General features: G+C 36.4%; 1 long non-coding RNA gene across 1 annotated transcript in view; it reads right to left on the bottom strand.

Moving 5' to 3' along the window:
- LOC145660701 (uncharacterized) overlaps positions 1–20934 on the bottom strand; it is a 39924-nt gene extending 18990 nt beyond the window's left edge. The window contains exons 1-2 of the long non-coding RNA XR_014126862.1: positions 20034–20934; positions 1095–1232 (exon numbers count right to left, since the gene is read on the bottom strand). This is a non-coding gene — a long non-coding RNA (uncharacterized LOC145660701). The remainder of the gene's footprint in view (positions 1–1094; positions 1233–20033) is intronic.
- Between the last annotated feature and the right edge of the window lie 740 nt (positions 20935–21674).

The raw sequence follows: 21674 nt of genomic DNA, 5'->3' as shown, positions 1-21674 counted from the left end.
TGTTTCGGGAGAGGCTTGAAGAACAGGTAAGAAACATTTGTGTTGTACGTGCAATGCGAAAAAATGACCACAAATTTATTTCAGGAGGAGCTTGAGACCGATAGCCAACCCCTAGATACGCCACTATACATAAGTCAACCGTTCCCGTATTATTTAACACTGCAGCAAAACAAATTTTGAGTAAAGGCAATTTTAATAGCTATCAATATTCGAAACGAGACCGAGACTGGTCTGAGTCTCGTCTCGGTTTCGTCTCGATTTATAGAGCTCTGTCTTGGTCTCGTCTTAGTATATAAAAGTCCGTATCAGTCTCAGTACCATTCCTCCCCCCCCCCCTAATTTGATCAAAGGTAAAGAAATTTCACCGCCGACTGTAAACTATATTTTCTTTTGCCTATAATTGTACATTCTTTGGACTCTGATATCATCTGTCGAATTTTTTATATCATTACATACTTGTTCCACAATGTCTCTTCATGAAAACATAGAAGGTGGTTCAAAAGTAGGTATACAGTCCCGTACTGATCAGTTCACTGCATTTTATATAATTTCTTATTGTTATGCATAGTTCTTTTTATTATTTGTTCTTAATGTCTTTTTACTTATATCTTAAGCTCAGAACAGCCGAAGAAAACAAACCTATAAGCTAGAATATTATACTTAATCAATACAGTCGAGTATACCTACTTTAGGGCCACCCTGTACATTCTGTGCGCATAGTCTTGGATTCGATTCCCGGTCGAGTTGTTTAGCTCTTGTATTGGTTTGTTTATTGAAGATTAGCGCTCCTTTTCATCAATGAGGCTGTATGAGACACATACCTTCTGTTTAAGATAGAATCCGAACGACCTTAGTGTGCTTAAATTTTAATTCTCTCCCATCAGGAATCGAATCCGGAACCATATTTATGAAAATATGGTTCTAGCCACTACACCAAAGAAGATTATATATTGCCTCTGGTATAAAGGTAACTAATGATTGATTCTGCTCTTTCCTTAAACAACAGGGACCGTCTCGTGTAATGTCAACGCTCTGAAGAGACATTAAATCCCAATTAATTAAAGAAGTATATTGGCTCAATATAAAACGCTTACCTCTGGGTTGAAAGGTCCTTAGTTTCATCCTTTGTAATGAACAACATTGTGGTCGGCCTGCACGTCTCCCGTTTCTTCTGACATTCTCATTCTTTAAGGATAATAATTCATTTTCACTTATCAGCAATCTCCATTAGCCTAAATAATATAATAATAGACTATTTAAGATTTCAATATACGATAGATGGCAAACAAATATAGGGGAAACAAAATGTGAAAGACCTGGGTGTAATACATGATAAACTATCGTTTGAGCATCATATAAATGAAATTGTAAATGACGCAAACAGAAATCTTGGATTTAATTTGAGAATGGGAAGAGAATTTAATAAGCCGTGTGCTTTACTAAAATTACAATTTTTATTTGCTAAATCAAAATAAGAATACGCATCTATTATATGGAACTCCCACATGAAAAAAGAAAATGGAATGAAATCTTTAAGTTTTACGTCCTACGATTATGCCGGTTAGGCTAAAGGAGACGGTAATGATGAGAGATGAGTGAAATGATAGAATGAAGAAAGTAGGAGGAAACAGGAGAACCCTGAGAAAACACACGAGCACGCACAAAGTCCACACGGCGTGAGCTGGGATAGAACCAGGAACCCCAAGCACTGGAGGTGAATGCTCTACCACTGAGCCACCGCGCCCCCTGACACATGAAGAAAGATTCTATTACAATAGAAAGAGTTCAAAATAAATTTCTACGATTTCTGGTACACAAGAGAATAGACATCTTTCCTAGGTATGATACTTGTAATAGTACTTCGCTTAATGAAAATTTTTACACAATGTCTCTCAATCACAGAAGAGTGTTAACTGACATGATTTTTTGTACAAAATATTAAATAAATTAAATACTAAGGATTTGAATCTTTCTTTCATCTCAGGGTACCCAATGGAAACATACCTGTGGGCAATAGAAATTTCTTTCATTGTAAGAAATCTCAAACAAATGCAACAGGACAGTCACCAACGTCGAGGATAGGTACAGAGTGTACAAAAAAATGAGTAAATGTAAAAACGTTCTGAAGTCAGGATAGATTTCGCAAATGTATTACAGCTATTCTTATGTAACTCTGATATGAACACTGTAATTACGTAGAATTAGCTGTTGTGTTCTTCTTAAACAAAATAAAATTTAAAAAAATAAATTTCGTTTGATTTCGTCAATCAATAATTTTTCCACAATGTTACTTTCATAGATATTAATTTGTATTAATATTGAGGTAGAACTTAGTGTCTGAGTTACTTTTGTATGCAATAACTTCTAAGGAATGTTCATACACCAATTCGGTTATTTGCATTCGTTTTGCCATTTTTTAAATAATATAATGTTTTATCCACAATATAATTAATAATATATAAAAAGCGTTCCCCTTCCGTAAACACCCGAAATGGTTCACGCAGTGTAAATGCCAACTACAAATGATAAGTTTTAGTTTAAAAACAATTTTCCGAACTTTTTCTAATACTATTTTTCATTATCCTATAATCTTAGAGTAATATTTCTTTGACTTTCTCTGCTTTTGGCGGTGTTCTCTTTCTCTTCTTTTGCTATCCTTTCCAATCTGTTCTTTTAGTAAGCTTTCCGAAGATGAAGTTTTTGGAAAACTTGGCTCTCGCTTTTAACAGCCCAGGGACGAAAATCTGAGAAATCATTTGTTTCTGCAAGACGGAACGGTACAAAACCACTCATACAGCTGGATGCGTCAACTTCTGCTTCAACTTTTTGGCACCAGAAGGCGTTGAGGCCAGGCAGAATCATTTGTCATGTGACGACAGTCGGAGAGATACATCTTCTCAACCATAGATCCTTTTTAAGAAAAAATAACCCCTTCCACATTTCCAAACCAAATACCACACCCCCTTTTGGCGTTGTCCTCAGCCCTCAAGTTGATAGTTCTTGATTGTGGTACCATTTCATGAAAAGAAAACTTTCTTCTGTTTTTTTTCCTAGTAGTTGACAAACTGACCAACTTTGGACACAAAGAAAGTTTTAGCTCTGGTTATGTTGAACTGAATTCACTTTCATTTTCAATTAAATGGCTATATTTGTAATTGTTAGTTCATTTTTAATTCAATTTATATTTACTATTACAATTCTCCTGTTTTCGTCCAACCTTTATTATCCTATTATCCAGTGGCGGCGATTGGACGTTAAAAGTGGGGGGGGGGGGCAAGGCATGATCTGAATATTTGTATATCAATCTGAGTTTATCTGGTTGTTTCTAACACTTTGTTTGACGAAAGGTTGTGTAACTAATAGGATACTATCTTCTTCGGTTAAAATACCATATATCGTATTTCATATTTTATTAAATAAATTGACAAGAGCAACGGAAGTAGATACTAGCCCTTTGCACTCTTAAACAACGAAGGTGTAAGAAGAGATTTGATTCCTTGTTCATGAACATCTTAAAATTCTGTCTGGAAAATTGTGTGATCAGATTATTTAATAAAAAAAAATTACAAAACAAGTAAATAGAAAGGATAATTTTAATTATAGTAATGAATAATGAGGCTTGTTTTGCAAAAGTTACGTTCAAATGGAGATTAATGAACAACTTAATTTATAATTCCACACGTGACATTACATAGCCCTATATGTTATTATTTTTACAAGGTACATTCGCGAAGTGTCCCCTCAAGATTCGTGTAAAATTGATTCAAATACAAAGTTATCCTCGCCACAATGTGTATTGTACTAATTCTAGCGGCCCATACTGGTAATTTGCGTATTTATGAGCCTTCATATATCCGGAATTCAATCATACACTAGTATAACGCTCGAATACAAAATTGCTTTTAGTTTCTTAGATGTAACTGAACATGAACGTGGGCATGTGCAAAACAAATTTGATCAAGTACTGCTTCTCTGACACATGTTACCAACCCGAGCTGCCATCTTGGATTCAATTTTCGGTTTTTCAAAAGGGAATAGGTGCAAGTGATACATCAAATTCATGTAGGCTACAATTTCTCGGAAATTCACTAATCTAGTGAGTTTCATCGTAGCTATTGCATGTTAAATGTCAGGCACTTCATGAATATTAAATCAAATAGAAAGTTGTGCAGAGCCCGCTGTGTATATGTAATGTTTTACGTGATTTATCGTTGACGAAATATTCTCTGAACGGACATAATACAGAAACACATACGTCAATACGGAAATGGTCTTCACCTAAATATGGTCGTATCTGAATTTACATTAATCATTTTGACCGTTATACAATACTTCTTTGTTGTAGTACATCATGGAACTAATACAATCACTCGCAGAAATGTAATAAGATTATGACACCAATGTTGTAAGGAGTTTGTTAATACCTACAATATTTTTTCCAGTTAGAAATTGTTTTGATTTCTCAACATCAAAAATATATGTGTAACTGATATTACTCTGCAATTTCTATTCGCGAAATGCCTGGAAAGATTTAACATGCAATACCTTGCAAACGGTACAAGCTACAGTAAAATCCTCTATATCAGTGAGTTTCCGAGAAAATTGTACATGAATTTGATGTCTCACTTGTACCTATTCCCTTTTGAAAAACTGAAAGTTGAATCCAAGATGGCAGCTCGGGTTGGTAGCATGTGTCAGAGAAACAGTACTTGATCAAATTTGTTTTGCACATGCCCACATTCATATCCAGTTACATCTAAAGAAACTAAACGCAATCTCATGTCTGAGCGTTATACTAGTATATGATTGAATTCTAGATATATAAAGGTAAATAAATACCAGTATGGGCCGCAAAAATTTGTACAATATACCAGTACATTGTGACGAGGAGAACTTTGTATTTGAATCAATTTTACACGAATCCGGAGAGTACACTTCGCGAATGTACCTTGTTAGAAAATAAAAGACAGTAAATACTACAAGCATATGCTACGAAATTTAAAGAAATACGCAACTGCAATATTAATTGCTTTGAATTGCAATTAAAACGCAATTCCTGTAGCTTGCTTAACTCCACGAGATGACAACCAATATGTACTCACGCAACGGGAAATATTGTATGGCACCATTTTTTATACCAGTAATATATACAAAACTTAACATTCTCAAATGAAGCTATATACATTAATGAGTTACTTCAAAAAAAAGTGGGGGGCAACTGCCCCCCTTTGCCCCCCCTAATCGCCGCCCATGCTATTATCCTTCCATTTCTGGTAAGCCAAATTTTGCCAAGTGAGATGTTTTCGCACATTATGCTCTCTAGAGGTTTGTGACTACTTTATTACATTACTAGCGTTAATTACTCACTTCGCTGTGTTAAAATAAGAAAAAAATGATAATATGTTCCGTTAGTCAGTTACTTTTTACTATTAGTGTAGCACACTCTGATATCGGTCATTTTCTATCATTTTTATATATCTCCTCCCTCCGTAAGTTGCACCATCAAAGTGAAATCATAAAAAAAATTCCAGGTCCGGAATTCGCCTTGTTGAAACTTTGATCAAGATCGGTCGCGTGGTTCAAGATTTATGAAGTCATAAACATAGGCACTTTTATCTATCTATCTATCTATCTATCTATCTACCTACCTATATATATATATATATATATATATATATATATATATATATATATATATATATATATATATATATATATATATATATATATATATATATATATATATATACAAGGTGTCCCAGGAGGAAGGGGCAATACTAGGAAGGGAAGTTATTGACGGATATTTGGGGATCAGCGTTGCCATCCAATTTCTTTAAATATCCTTAACTTTCCCAAATTCTCCTCAATATATCTTCCCTTACAACTGCCACATGTTGTATGCCATCCGGAAAGCCGTTCCATCAAATCCACCATGTCTTACCTCTGTAGAGTAAATACAGGGTGAGTAATACGCGTACTTGGTCGTATGTAAAAAACAAAACTAGAAAATCAGATCATAATACTCTTCGATTTGAAAACAATATTTTAAAAGATAACTTAGAAATTACAAATGCTTTTAAACAGCACTTTCAAAAAATCGTCAGCAACTCATCACCTACTTACGACATACAAAACACTTCAAATCGTGAAACTTCTGAAATAATTGACAACCTAAATTTTCACCCCCATACATCTGACCGAAGTAGAAAATGCAATTAAAAATCTCAAGCCTAGAAGCTCCCCTGGCCCGGACGATGTACCTCCATATGTAACAAAGGATGCGCTGAAATTCTTAAATATCCACTGCTAACCATATTTAATAAATCGCTATCGTCATCCCTGTTCCCATCTAAGTGGAAAATTTCGAATATTTTACCAATACCAAAAAGCAACTGCGATAACCATGACGTTCAAAATTATCGGCCCATTGCCTTAATATCTGCCCCAGCTAAGATATTTGAATCTATCATTTATCAAAGAATTTTTAATCATATTCGACCATTAATATCCTCATATCAGCATGGTTTTCTGCCGAAGAGAGCTACAACAACTAATCTCGCTGAATTCATACACTTCATTGCGGAGCAAATTGACAATAGAAATCAAGTTGATGCAATATATACGGATTTCAGTAAAGCTTTTGATACACTGGATCATGATATATTATTGAACAAGCTTATTTCATTCAATTTCACTCTTGAAGCGAGACAATTCCTAATGTCATACCTCTTTCATCGCAGACAACATATAATTTATAAAAATGTAACAACTTCAAGTTTCATTGTAACGTCAGGGGTCCCTCAGGGCTCAAACCTTGGTCCATTATTATTCTTAATCTTTATAAATGATCTCCCAAATGTGCTACCAAATTGTACTAAATTATTATTTGCTGATGATGTAAAACTCTATCGAAGAATTTCCCAGCCCTCCGATGCTCTCGCACTACAAGAAGATCTAAGCGCACTACACACTTGGTGTATATCGAACAAACTTAATCTTAACATTAAAAAATGTAACGTTATTACATTCACTAAGAAAACTAATAATCTCAAATTTAATTACAGTATAAACAATACTCCTGTACAAAGAGTGGACACTGTAACTGATTTAGGGGTCACTATTAGCTCCAACTTTTCCTTCAACAAGCATATCAATCGCATTGTTAGTGAAGCCTACAGAAACCTCGGCTTCGTAATCAGACTTGGCTTTGACTTTTCAAATACTAATGTTCTTAAAACCCTGTTCAATAGTTACGTTAGATCCAAACTTGAGTACTCTTCAATCATATGGCATCCCAACAGTCAGAAAAACAAAACACGTCTTGAAGCGATTCAATCTCGTTTTGTGAGGTACTTAACTTATAAAGAAACCGGATTATATCCTAAATTCGAAAAATATACCGATCTCCTTCGTAAGCACAATATCTCATCTCTCGAAGACAGACGTACCGCCCAACTTTTGATTTTCTTAATGAAATTATTGCAAAATAATATAGACTCTGAGTATTTACTATCCCAGTTAGAATTACATGTTCCATGTAAACGCACGCGTCCTAGAAATATTACTTTTCATTTACCTACTGCTAGAACAAATACGCTATACATGTCACCTATTAGGAGAATGTGTTATATTTTTAATTCCTATGCTGAAAGTAACCCTGAACTTGATATATTTACCATAAATGACCGTTCTCTAAGAACTATTGTGCAATCCTATTGAAGATTCATTAATTAAAATGGCCATATCTATAAATATGTATTTGTAATTATGTATGTGAATTCATGCATGCTGTAACTATATACAAACTGACTAGGTCACTATCATTAGGTAATATACCTGTTGTGATCTATATGTAACCATAAATAAATAAAATAAAATGAAGTTAAAATAAAGTCAAAAATGGTTCACAACCTGTAGCTTTCAAACTGTTGAGATTAGGACCTATGTTCATATGAACTTTTTTGCTTACAATCACCCATACTACTATTTAGAAAAAAAATATTGCCCCTTCTGGGACACTATAGTAATGATTGCAAGTTTCCCAGACTATATTTTACGATCTAAACTCGCCATCAAAACTTCGTGGTTAGATTTTCTACTGAGGAACGTCAAGCGTTTCTTTACCAACGTTCAAATACAATAAAAAAAACAAAATGTATACAAGAAATATTGAGGCGTGCTTCTCCCTTGAGGATAAAAGTAGAACTAGCTCAAAAGTGTAAGTTTACCCTTTACATACTAGCCATAGTAAATCACTGATGGATAGCTTTGTCCAACATATCAGCAAGAGTCACTTAATATTGTTATAATCTTACCACAAAGGGCGTTGAATAAGTTTTGCACGGATGATTACAATATTTTTATTAGTTGCAATATGATGGTGAAATATTTTTATTAGTTGCAATATGATGGTGAAATATTTTTATTAGTTGCAATATGATGGTGAAATATTTTTATTAGTTGCAATATGATGGTGAAATATTTTTATTAGTTGCAATATGATGGTGAAATATTTTTATTAGTTGCAATATGATGGTGAAATATTTTTATCAGTTGCAATATGATGGTGAAATATTTTTATTAGTTGCAATATGATGGTGAAATATTTTTATTAGTTGCAATATGATGGTGAAATATTTTTATTAGTTGCAATATGATGGTGAAATATTTTTATTAGTTGCAATATGATGGTGAAATATTTTTATTAGTTGCAATATGATGGTGAAATATTTTTATTAGTTGCAATATGATGGTGAAATTTCAGATGAACACACTTTGATTCTTTTGCTACAAGACCACGTTTCTGAATAGCCTTCACCTGCTGGGACGTTCTCCAACGTTCTCTTCCAACATTCTTTCCATTCCTTGAATGCATTTTGGTAAATTTTTACATCATTGTTTCACACAAGAAATTTGGACCTTTTCACTGTCGAATGTTTTTTTCCCTTGCCGATGGGCCTCAGACGGCTAAACATGAAGAAATCCGGAGGAGCCAAGTACGGACTACAGAGAAACTGAGGAATGAAATGACTTACATTCGATTTTCATGATTTTCTGTTGTGTCATCATGGATATATGAAGCTAGGCATTGTCATGGTGGAATTTGATTATCTTACCTTGCATCTCCTGTCTCCTGGTCTGGAGAGTATGTCGTGCCTTACCAGTGACAAACCATAATGCTCCTTGTTAATTGTGGAGCTGTGTTCCAGTAAATTTATGAAAATGACATCAAACTGATCCCAGAAAAAGGAGGTCATAATTTTGTGGCCTGATCTAGGAAGTCTAGGTTTTTTAAACAGCTGCAACCAACATTGGGCACTGGCGTAGTCGATTGTGTGATCACGATAAACTAGAAGAAACTTCCTATGAATTGATGTGACTATTTCATCACCGGTTTTGAACAGGAATTCCATTACTGACCGTTGTCGTTTCCAGATCTCTACTTCATTGTTTATTGTGGTTTAACTGTGAACAATAGGAATCAACTAAAGCCAAAGGACCAAAGTATGTTCATCTAAAATTTCATCATCATATGACAATTAATGGCAATATTATACCCATCTGTGGAAAATTTATTGAACATCCTTTGTACACGACTCGGATTCCTTTTGTATGGCGTTGACCGCAAAATACATATCTTTCTTATCATAATATCATAATTACGTATCATTGTCGTCTTGTTTTATAAACCAAAGTTCAAAATAAAGGTAATCATTAACTTTGATCCTCTTCTCAGTGTCTACAAATTAGTACAAAGTAGTAACTATCTGTCAATCTCATTTAACAAGTAAATAACCCCTACATTGTCCTCAACAAACCACTTTGTCTTTACTTAGGAATTATCCATTTTAATGTCTTCATTGTACAATTTTAATCGTACCATTTTTGACCCTTCCTCTTCTTACTTTCTTTATACTTTCTATCATGTTCTTAATAAGACAATTCTCCTCAAACAATAAAGTTGTTTTAAGCTTTCACGACGAGAATCCACATGGTTTAGACGCAATGCGTCGTATATTTTTATTTCTAAACCGGTGATCGTTCTGATGATCTTATTGCCAGCTTTCCCAGAGTCAGTATGAGGTTAGAAAACTGGATACTGATATTTATATATTATCACCACTGTTTGCTGCACTCTGATTGGCTAGCCATATCGGCAATCACAGGCTAATATTTGCTGTGTCACCTGATTAGCTATCGGTATTCTGGCCTTCAGAAGAATATTCCAGACAGACCTTAATTTATATCACATTTCTCTGTTGTTGTTGGGATGCTTTCTAATTTCAATAGCTTCTTTAATTCTTTTCATGACATTTGCTTCAATTACGGAGTACCTTCGTATTGTCGAAGTGCATTTGGTATCCCTGTTGGATGGAATGTTCAGCCACAATGGATCTTTGAATTTCACGTTTCTTTAAGTAAGAAACGTGTTAATTCTGGTTTCTATGGTTTTTCCTGTTTCCCCAATTGTCGCATTCACAATTGAGTTTGTACACTCAAGGCAATCTATAAAGGTAACCAAGAAAATTCTATCGCTTTTTTACCCATTACTTTCGAACATCGATACATTACGTAAGACATACCTGGAAGATCAAAAATTGTCCACACCAGCACCGACGACCTTCTATCAACGTTCTGGTAGGCCATCGAATCCATCGCGGTAGAACTTGGTGGGCCATGAAGCGAGGAAGGTATCAAGTGCATTTTGCACCTCTACTAGGGATCTGAACTGTCGTCTTCTATGGTGATTGTCCAAGGAATGGAACAGGTGATAATCGGACGGTGCAATGTCCTGTGAGTATTGCGGATACAATAGTGTTTTTCTCATCCAAGGCATAGAATGGTGTCCCAAGTCATCCCGTGAACTCGTATAGCATTCAAAACCTTATGACGCTATATGGAGGTCACATATTCATTCTGTCGTTCTGCAAGTTCACGATGTAACTGAACTGCCACAAGCAGGTAGTGTGTTGGATATTCTCACACCAACTGACCTTCGCCTCATCTCCATTCGCATTCAACTCACAGTGTGAGGACCAATTGAGCAAAGACCTCCACAAAAAGCGTCAGAACTTTCTTGGTTACCCCCCAAGTATATTCTGTATTCTGCTGATAGGCTTGTACACTGGTTTAATGTTGTATTTCTTCAGTATTTTTTATAATTCTTTTGCTTATCTTTCGATTATATGCTAAGGCTTTTGTTTTGGTTTTATTTATTTTCCCAGTTCCATGCAATTACTCTTCTTGACATCCTGCACTGATTTTCGAGTATGTTTGTTAAAAGTTGTATTGATGTCTTGCACTGTAAACGTTGTTCTGGTCCAGAGTTTGTTTGGAGCGTTTGTTTGACAATGCAAATTTCCGTATTGACGTACTTTATGAGAGATCCTAAGAGCCTTATGGATAAGTGTCAATACAACTGCTTGTTTCTGAGCTGCATGATGGTGTGAACTGACATTGTGTGTGTGTTTATTTTTTGTATACTGAATGTCCTAATTTGCCATCTTCCAACTTGTATATTAAAGCATCCAGGATGTCATCAACGTAACGAACTAATAGTGCGGTTTGTTTTAGGGTTTTTCGTGTTTCTTCGTTCATTTGTACCACCTCGTTAACAAGATATTTAAAGTTTCAAACTTCGGGAATTCAATATTTATTATCACTTCCAATTTCAATAGATAGGTAAGGTCGGGTCTGCTTTCATGGGAGACGGGGTTCAGGATGTATATCGATTCAAGCAAATGTAACGGTGGTGTTGATCAGTACTCTAGTGGACGAATATTCCAGAGCGTTCCAGTGCCTCTACAACCGGTCTTCAAAGTGTGTGACGAAGGTAGGGATGTACACTCATGTCCAAAATTATTGACGTATATCTATAACTGTCGTCTTGTAAGAATATAAGTTGATAATGATTTTGCAGGTACTTTTAATGTTGATAGTATGTGTAGAATCGGGGAGTGTATATTTGTGGTAAATTTCATAGGAAAAGAATTATAAATACTAAAATTAGAATGAGTAAAACAAAATGTTGCTAAATGGACAAGAAAGTTTTATTTTCGTTTTATTGTTCTTATTTACTGCTCTTTAGACATGAAATTTGCCACATGCATGTCTTTACAGATTTTACACATACTAACATCATAAGAAATACCGGGCGAATTCGTTATCAAATTATATTCCTACAACATATTGATAGACATGCGACAATAATTTTGGACATGATTGTACGTGGAAAAGTGAGATGGTAATAAATGAAAATGAAATTAAATCTTTCAGTTTTACGTCCCACGGTTATGCCGGTTAGGCTAAAGGAGACGATGATTATGAGAAATGAATGAATGAAGAAAGTGGAAGGAAACGGGAGAATCCCGAGAAAACCCACGAGCATGGTGTTTTTCCACCACGAAGTCCACACGGTGCGAGCTGGGATCGAACCAGGGACCCCAAGCACCGGAGGTGAACGCTCTACCACTGAGCCACCGCGTCCCCATGGTAATAAATGTTTCTGGCATAGTTACGTATATTATTTCAAAGTAGTCCCGGAACTTAGTGATCGAATGATGTAGTTTACAAATCAAACAGAGAAAAGAAGGAAATAAAAATAATACAGATGTTGATGGTATTTCCTACATGAAAAGGAATTCTAGGGAAATGCTGGTATTACTTTTAACTGCTTTTGTTTACTGTTTACTTTCATGTAATTCATATATACATGTAATGTCATATACGAGGGTGATTTGGAAAGTAATACCTCGAAGCCCACTACTTAGCTAATATTACTACAAACACTGTGAACTGTTTACTATTACTGCACTGGTATTTCAACTATAGAATGCCACTTGTTTCGTCTTCCTATCTCTTCTCGTTTCAAAATAATGGAGCAATCCATGGCATCTATGCTGATGTCCTGTTGAAACAGGGCTGTCATTAAATTTCTGACTGCGGAAGGTCATGTGCCCAGGAACTTTCTTACGACTTTTGGCTCTTTCTCAAACTTAAGAATCGCCTTAAGAGCCAACGCTACTCTTGTGACGAGGAGATGGAAGCAGTAATTTGGCAATGGTTTCCCCGGCAGCCACCACAATTCTTCACCGACGGCATGAGAAATCTTGTTCCGCGTTGGCGCAAGTGTGTTGCCCGTAATGGAGACTATGTTGGAAAATGATGCCACCATTTGTAGCTGGCATTGCAAGCTTTCTACTGATACCTGTATCAGTGCTATCTACCAAACACAAAAAATGATATCACCTTGGAGGCATTACTTTCTGAATCATCCTCCTCGTATACAGGGTGTTTCAAAACAACATCGAGAACGTTTGAGAGGTGATTCCTGACACAAAGATAAGACAAAAAGTATAGACCTACCTGGGTGCACAAATGCTTCGTTTCGGAGTTATAGGCTGCCGAAAGCATGAAAAAATGAACTTTAAAGGTCCATAGTTACGAAACTATGGGGCCTACCATAGTCGGGTCAAGACTTCACTTAGAAACTAATATATGCGATATCCAAAAATGCATGTTTCAGAATCCTAGGGTACTCACGAGCAAGTTTTATAAAAAGAGTTTGGCTACTGGTATATAATTTATCTATAAAAATTGTTGTGGAAGTATCGCAGAATTCTGAAACATGGATATTTAGATTGGGCACATACTTGTTCCTAAGTGAATTCTTGACCCTACAACGGTAGGTCCCATAGGTTTGGAGGTATGGACCTTTAAAGTTAATTTTTCATGTTTTCGACGGCCTGTAACTCCGAAACGAAGCATTTGTGCACTTAGGTTGGTCTATACTTTTTGTCTTATCTTGGTGTCAGGAATCACCTCCCAAACGTTGTCGGTGTTGTTTTGAAACACCCTATATATATATATATATATATATATATATATATATATATATATATATATATATATATATATATATATATATATATATATGTATAAATTTGATGACAATTAGAAGACAAACTATTTTAAACATATTTCTCCTTATACAGAGTCGATTTGACGTATGAGTAGTCATACTAAAGACCTGACTACTGGAGGAAACATGTTAGTCGAACTCTTTAGCATGGCACTAATCATACGTCAGAATGGCTCTGCATAAGGCTCATTATATTGACGTGGAGTAATGTTTAATGTGAAACGTTAACATTTCTGCTTTACCCTCAACCGAAATGTAATAATGATAGAACTCAGTGAACCATCACATTGATACTTATTTTTTAAAAAAAAATTAGAAGTACGACCAAAATAAATCTAATAACGAAACTCACATATGTGCCGAAATAGATACCAAAACGTAATGTACCATGAACCAAAATGTTCAGCGGTAGAAGAATTGGTACGTAAAAATACATGAAAAATCACTAATATGGAAAAACGGTTAACAATTTCAAATACGTACTCTTTTTTTTTTTTTTTATTAATACGTGTCCCTACTGTTTGCTTTTCTAGTAATTAAAGAATGAAGTGCGTGTAATAAAACACATGTGGGAAGAGATACATATAATTTCTTTTCCTGTGCTGCAGGGAACACATGCCCTGGTAACGGAGAGGAGAGTGGGGAGCGAATTAATAAATGGGAATAACCAACGACAAGCGGAAGCAATCAAACTCTGAACTAAAAACGGAGAGCCATCAGCGGAATGTTTCCGACCAATTGTCACAATGGGTTGAGGAGGAGGTTACAACACAGAAACCATTTAGTTGGCATTAACTAATAACATTCATTTGCTATTCAAACGACAGTAGAGCGTTCCTCACATGTGAACAATATGCAGAAATCAAAATTGACAGATTGCTACCAATAGTTTTAAAATTACCTACATTTCCCCTTTCATTCTCCACGGAATCTTGTTTATCTCGGAGAGCAAAATCTACTATTGTATCAAGAGAACAAAATTAATGGTTATGTAAAGTAAATTTCATGTATTTTGGTAACGAAGAAAAAAAAAGAATAATTTTCAACTTCATATAATCACATAATCCTACAATTAGCCATTTCCTTCCAATAATTCGAAAATATTAGGTTTTCCAATTATGCAGGGCAAATTAAATACTGTAATATGTTATGTATATACATTCTCGCCCACTCTCAGTGGCTCTCACAGTATTTCATCAAGAGGGGTTAAAGCAATCGAGTATATATTGCTTCAGGTCACGCAAATCTTTGTAATTATATTATAATATCCTGAACTTTATTTTTCCATGGTGGTAAGGAGCACGGTGGCTCAGTGCTAGGGACTTTAGTACGTGCTGTCCCTGGTTCGATCCGCGGACAAGTTAGTTTGTGGTGGACAATATCGTGTCCGTGGGTTTTCTCGGGGCACTCCTCTTTCCTCCCACCAATTCTTCCATCATCATGCACTTGCCTTAATCATTGTCTTCTTTAGCCAAAAGGGCATGTGCGTGGGACGCTAAACTGAAATATTTCATTTCATTTTTCCACAATTTTTGTAGAGATGAGGTCAAAACCCTTTTAGATACGCCACTGCCCAGTCTTAAGGCATATTCAAACATACAAGATTGCATCTTAGTGATTATAATTTTCTTGTGTTTTGGCGTTGGCCACGAAACAAGGAATTTCTCGTGTCGGCTCGGTTCTCGTCTTGGGAAAAATGACATGAAATTTTTAAGTTTTGCGTCCCACGCATATTCCGGTTAGGCTAAAGGAGACGGTGAAGATAATGGTGGAATGAAGAAAGTAGGAGGAAACGGTGGAACCCCCATGAAAACCCACGAGTACGGTGTTTGTCCACCACAAAGTCTACACGGCGCGAGCTGGGATCGAACCAGGGACCCCAAGCACCGAAGGTGAACGCTCTACCACTGAGCCACAGCGCCCCTTTTCATATCTGAAACGAGACGACAGATACATTTTCAAGTTTGGGACAAGACGAAAAGTCCGTGAAGTCTTCTGACCAACACTAATCACCAACTCTTTCATTTTAAACACTATTTTTGTGGGTACATATTTCATAGCATGAAAGCTGAAATGAAATCTTTGAGTTTTACGTCCCACGTTTGTGCCGGTTAGGCTAAAAGAGACGGTGATGATGAGTGATGAATGAAATGGTGGAATGAAGAAAGTGGGAGGAAACGGGAGAACCCCGAGAAAACCCACGCACACGGTGTTTGTCCACCACAAAGTTCACTTGGCGGGAGCAAGGTTTGAACTAGCATGAAACCTATTAATTGACAGAGTAAATGTGCGAGTACAATCAAAAGCATTCAACAATGTGCAAAAATAACAAGTCATAATACAATCAACTTCAATAATAAATATTGGATTTGAATATTGTTATATTTCCTTTCATGAACCTCTCGTGACGCTCAAGGATTGTAAATGAAAACTAAATTACAGCATAAATTTTGTACAGAAATTTACCAAATGAAGCGAGAAAAAAGCTCAAGAAGAGAGCAGAGAAGTTTGTCTGGAATCCAAACTAGACGAGAAAGAAATCTTCAAAAATTAAGATTAGACTTTATTTCTCGTCTAGTCTCGTCTCGATTGCAATAATACTTCTATTACATTGAAATAAAAGAAACTAAAGGAAACGTTTTCGAAAGATCACAATGCTGACAAAGCAGAAAATGCTATATGATATAAAAAAAAAAAAAAAATCTGAAAATTTATCATTGTAGAAACATGACTGACTGGTTGATTTGACAGCATCGAGACTTTTTTTTATTACTTTCTGTATTTTGTTTCGCGTGTGTTGTAATGTTATGTTGGAAAATGTGAATATTAACGATGCAACTTAAACCTATGTGATAGAGTAAATTAGAGTACCTAAAGAATATCAAATGTACTGCTATCATAATATGCCGACTTTCATTTGACCTAATTTGATTTTTAGTTATGCGTCCCCTTCAGCAGCGAGGCTATATGAGACGTGGACCTACAGCTTAACGTGGAATCCGAACCACATTGGGCTCCCATCGAGAATTCAATCCGTACACCACAGGCGCCTACGCTAGGGCTGTTCCGATAATCGAATAATCGATAACAATTCGATAAAATTTCAAAACCGTTTCATCGATAAAGAATTTTAATTTTATCGAATTATCGAACTTTCGAGACTCCCGAAATGATTGAGACTCTCGAAATGTTCGAGACTCTTGAAATGTTCGAGATTCTCGAAATGATCGAGACTCCCGAAATGTTCGAGACTCTCGAAGTGTTTGAGGCACTCGAAATGTAAGAAACATTAGACAACTTCGAGACACTCGAACTGTTCGAGAGTCTCAAATTGTTTGAAAGCATCAATATATCAATATGATCGCATTTGTCGAGTCGCTTGAATATTTTGAAAAGTTCGGGGTTATCGGAGTGTTCGGAAGAAACAATGCATTCGAGGTTATCATAGCTGTATATAATATGTATTACATATATGCAGGGTGTTCATATTAAAACCTCTCCTTAGCAATGAAGTGAAGAAAAAGTTTTTTCCCCCCACAGATCTGTACAAGGTTTAAGCAGTCTGTCAGAAGAAAGAAAGAGGAAGAGAAAACATGCAACACCCGAATGGAATGGAACCCAAGTCACCATTAGTTTACTAATAGTAACTTTGCCGATTGCGCCAATAACGGGTCAGGCAGAAAAATAATTTTACATATGATTTCGACAAATACAACTTTGCAATAACTTATCAGATGAAAAATGTTGTTTGATTAGTTTGACTGCAAGAAGAAATCATTGGAGAGGTGAAGGAACCGAAGTGTCCATCACTACTTTCGATAATACTCGAAATGTCGATAATACCCAAAACTTTGATAATACTCGAACTTTCGATAATACCCGAAACTTCGATAATACTCGAAATTTCGATAATGCCCGAAACTTCGATAATACTCGAAGCTTCGATAATACTCGAAATTTCGATAATACCCGAAACTTCGATAATACTCGAAATTTCGATAATACCCGAAACTTCGATAATACCCGAAACTTCGATAATACTCGAAATTTCGATAATACCCGAAACTTCGATAACACTCGAAATTTCGATAATACCCGAAACTTCGATAATACTCGAAATTTCGATAATATCAAATACTCGAACGGTTTCGAGTAACCGATGACAACTCGAAAATTTTCACTCCCGAAGTTCGATAGGTCCTCAGCCTTATCGAACACCCCTAGCCTACGCTAGCCAGAAAGAAAACGTATGCCGACTTTCAGTCTAGGTGTACTACAGAGAACAACACAAGCGACAATGCGATCTAAACAAAATTAATTCGAAGCTGAAAAAAGATCCCACTAACAAGCACATAACCCTAAGTATATTTTATACTTATAATTACAGAGTAAATTCTTCAACATGTCAGTAATCATGATAGATAATGGTTTCGTTTTCTAGATTCTAGGTCTTTTTTTTAAATCTATTCATACAAGTAAATTTTCCCACGCTTTCCTATCATCTATTTTACCCTAAGAAGAGCAAATGGTTGGGACATTGACTATGAAGGAACTATATCATGAGGGATTAGAAGGTATGGTAGCAGGATAGAGAGGAAGGGGATGAAGGAGACTACAATTGATGGATATAAAAAGATAAAAAAAACGTACGCGAAGACGAAGAGGTTATCGGAAGACCGTGGAACATGAAAGCTTGTCAGTTGTGGCAAGCGACTTGCCAATAATGGCAAAATACCCAGGATCAGTGGCGTATTTAGGGGGGTGGCTTCCGGGCTTAAGCCCCCCCCGAAATCTTACTTAGTATAGTAAAGTAAATGAAATATCTTGCAGAATTTTCACATTTCCAGGCAAAGCCCTCCCCCGAAAGTTAGCAAAGCCCCTTCCGAAACAAAATCGTAAATACGCCACTGCCTAGGATTATGATACTTCTGTCTGTATAGACTGACCAGGATCGTCATTTGGGAAGGGGAGGGGAGCAATTGTTTCCCCTTTGAGTTTGGGAAATAAATACTTTTTAAAGTATTAATACTAATGTACTAATAACTATCGTGAAACTCATGTCGATGGTAATCTTGCCCTTCCCAATCAAAATCTGTAACAACGCTGCTGAAATTGAATCACGGCAAATATCCCCGAAAGAAAGAAACCGAGAAATTGACCCAATGGTTGTAAGGTACCAGCAGGCCTATAAGAGTCATGTATCATATAGCTACTGTAGTTAATCTCTAAATCCCACACGGCAGTGTCGGTGGAAACTTATGTTGTGGATCTCACGTAAAATCAGTGTTCAACGGGACACTAAGATTGAAATCAACCAATCAATCCTCAAAACCAGGTTCTCGTGGTAGAGCCTGTTTTCTGGGAAGGTTCTAGAACACATGTCCCCCACATAGAATAGTACGTACCTAGGTTGTTTCTTTTCTGTATAAAGTTTACTACTACCAAGCGAGCGTCAGTGAGTGAAGGCGGGTTAGAGCCCCGCAGGGCACATTGTTTTCTGTCTTTATTACAGCTAAATAGAAAGGGGGACCTGTGTTCTAGAACCTGCCCTGTTTTCTCATAAGATTTCTGTTTCTTGGGTAAATGAACTGTGAGATGGCATTTAGTATCTTTCCCTAATCTGTCGCAGACTACGGAGTCGGTGAATCGTTGTGAACTATTAGGCCTACTGGGAATCAAAGTTAACAGTTGCGACAATACTGAGTAAAAATCCCAGAACATCAATTGAAATAATGAATTCAATGTTCCGCAATTCATCATTCAGTGTACTCGGAACTATGAAATCTTTGAGTTTTACGTCTCACGGTTATGCCGGTTAGGCTAAAGGAGACGGTGATGATGAGAGACGAGTGAAATGAAGAAAGTACGGGAGGAAACGGGAGAACCCCGAGAAAACCCACGAGCACGGTGTTTGTCCACCACAAAGTTCACTTGCCGGGGGCTCGGATCGAACGCGGGACCCCAAGCACCAGAGGTGAACGCTTTACCACTGAACCACCGCGCCCCCTACTTGGAACTATGAACGTTGGCTATCAGTAGGTCTAATTGTTTACAAGGTTCACTATAAGTTATATATATTTACAAAAAAAGTACGATAAATATAATTACTCACCTGCAACTGTTATATGGAAGACAGCTTTCGTATGTTCTTTTTTTGGGCGATCCTTTAATCACAGAATTAATGAATGTGACAAAAATAAATAAATAATCTGAAATGTCCAAAACATCTGATATTCCATTTACAGAGTTTTTCCTCCCACTCCCTTCATATCTTGCGAACCGCTTCTGCCCTTACAAATATCGTACCTAGGTATTATTGCCCAAACATCTGGCATACAACGTATACCGTAGCGGACAAAAATTCAGAATCATTAAACAGTAGTACTACTTTTACAACGAAAGGTGTTCATAAAACTGATAACTTTGACACGATATGTTATTAAAAGTGCAGTTGAAGTCACAAACGACGATGATAATTAATTACCTTTGCTATGCTGCTCCTGCAGAAGCAAATTACTGTGATTTTTGACGTCTTCTTACGTATTGGTTCTTGACGTATCGTTTTAACAACAAAACGCCCTCTATGCAACTTATTGAACCTACAGTACTTGAGTGTGTAGTGACCTTGACAATGGAAAGTAAAGCAACAGCCAATATAGCCTACTGACATAACACGGGAAGTGTGTCCACGAAAGGAACTGGTGGTACGTGTGTTTCTTTGTCTCAGCCAGTGAATGTAATAACAACACACACAAAAAGCAGTAGACGTTGCTTCTGTCACTGAATATTTCAGCCAAGACGATACCACATCACGTGGAGTCATTGATCTTCCAAATTTGCAAAGATTTATCGTTTTTATAGAGTGAATGCGTTGAATTTCTTGTCTTCTGTTCTCAGTAATACTTCTTTATGTCAAAATATTACACTGTTAGCTTTTCGGTTTTCCTCTTTGTAATACAATACATTACATGAGTTGTGTCTTTCAATGTGGACAGTATGCCAAATAGTGTTAAAAAGAACTTGGTTTATTTTGTCTTTTTTTTTTTTTTAAAAAAAACGCAACTAGTAACTATCAATTTGTTTATGGTTATAATACTCATGTTAATCTCGGTGAAAATAATTTTTGATAGCTTTATTGGTGAAAGAAAGGGCAGAAATCTCGAAAACAAGTCGGGGGCACGGTGGTTCAGTGGAAGAGCGCTTACCTCTGATGTCCGGGGATTCCGTGGTTCCTTCTCCGGCCAAGTAAGTTTGTGATGAATAACGTCATGTCAATAGATTTTCTCAGAATGCTCTAGTTTTCTTCCACATTACCATTTCACCAATTATTCCATTATCGTTCATTTACCTAAATGGTTAGCATACGCGTCTTTTGCGTGGGAAACCCGGGTTCGATTCCCGGCGGGATCTCATGTGGTTCGGATTCCACATTAATCAGTAGGTCCACGTCTCATATAGCCTCGCTGCTGAAAGGGACATTAAACTCAAAATTAAGTCAAGCCAAGTCATTCATTTACCTTAATCTTCGTATCCCTTAGCCTAACGGGCATAATCGTGGAACGTTAAACTGAAAATTTCGTATTTTCGAAAACAAGTCGAGAATTGTCATGCTTCTCGTGTTGCCTCGAATTGTAAATATATTTCTTATCTCGATTTTCGTCCCATTTTCGAGCTCCTTCATGGCTGAGCAGTTAGCGTATGCTGAAGGGTTAAGTGGTAGCGCAGCTATGGCTGAACCTCGCCCGCTTCAATA

Source organism: Thermobia domestica, chromosome 9 (genome assembly GCF_964235325.1).
Source record: "Thermobia domestica chromosome 9, izTheDome1.hap1.1, whole genome shotgun sequence".
In the NCBI taxonomy this organism is placed as follows: Eukaryota; Metazoa; Arthropoda; class Insecta; order Zygentoma; family Lepismatidae; genus Thermobia; species Thermobia domestica.
The sequence above is the reverse complement of the archived record's forward strand: the minus strand, read 5'-3'. Positions and strand labels throughout refer to the sequence as shown.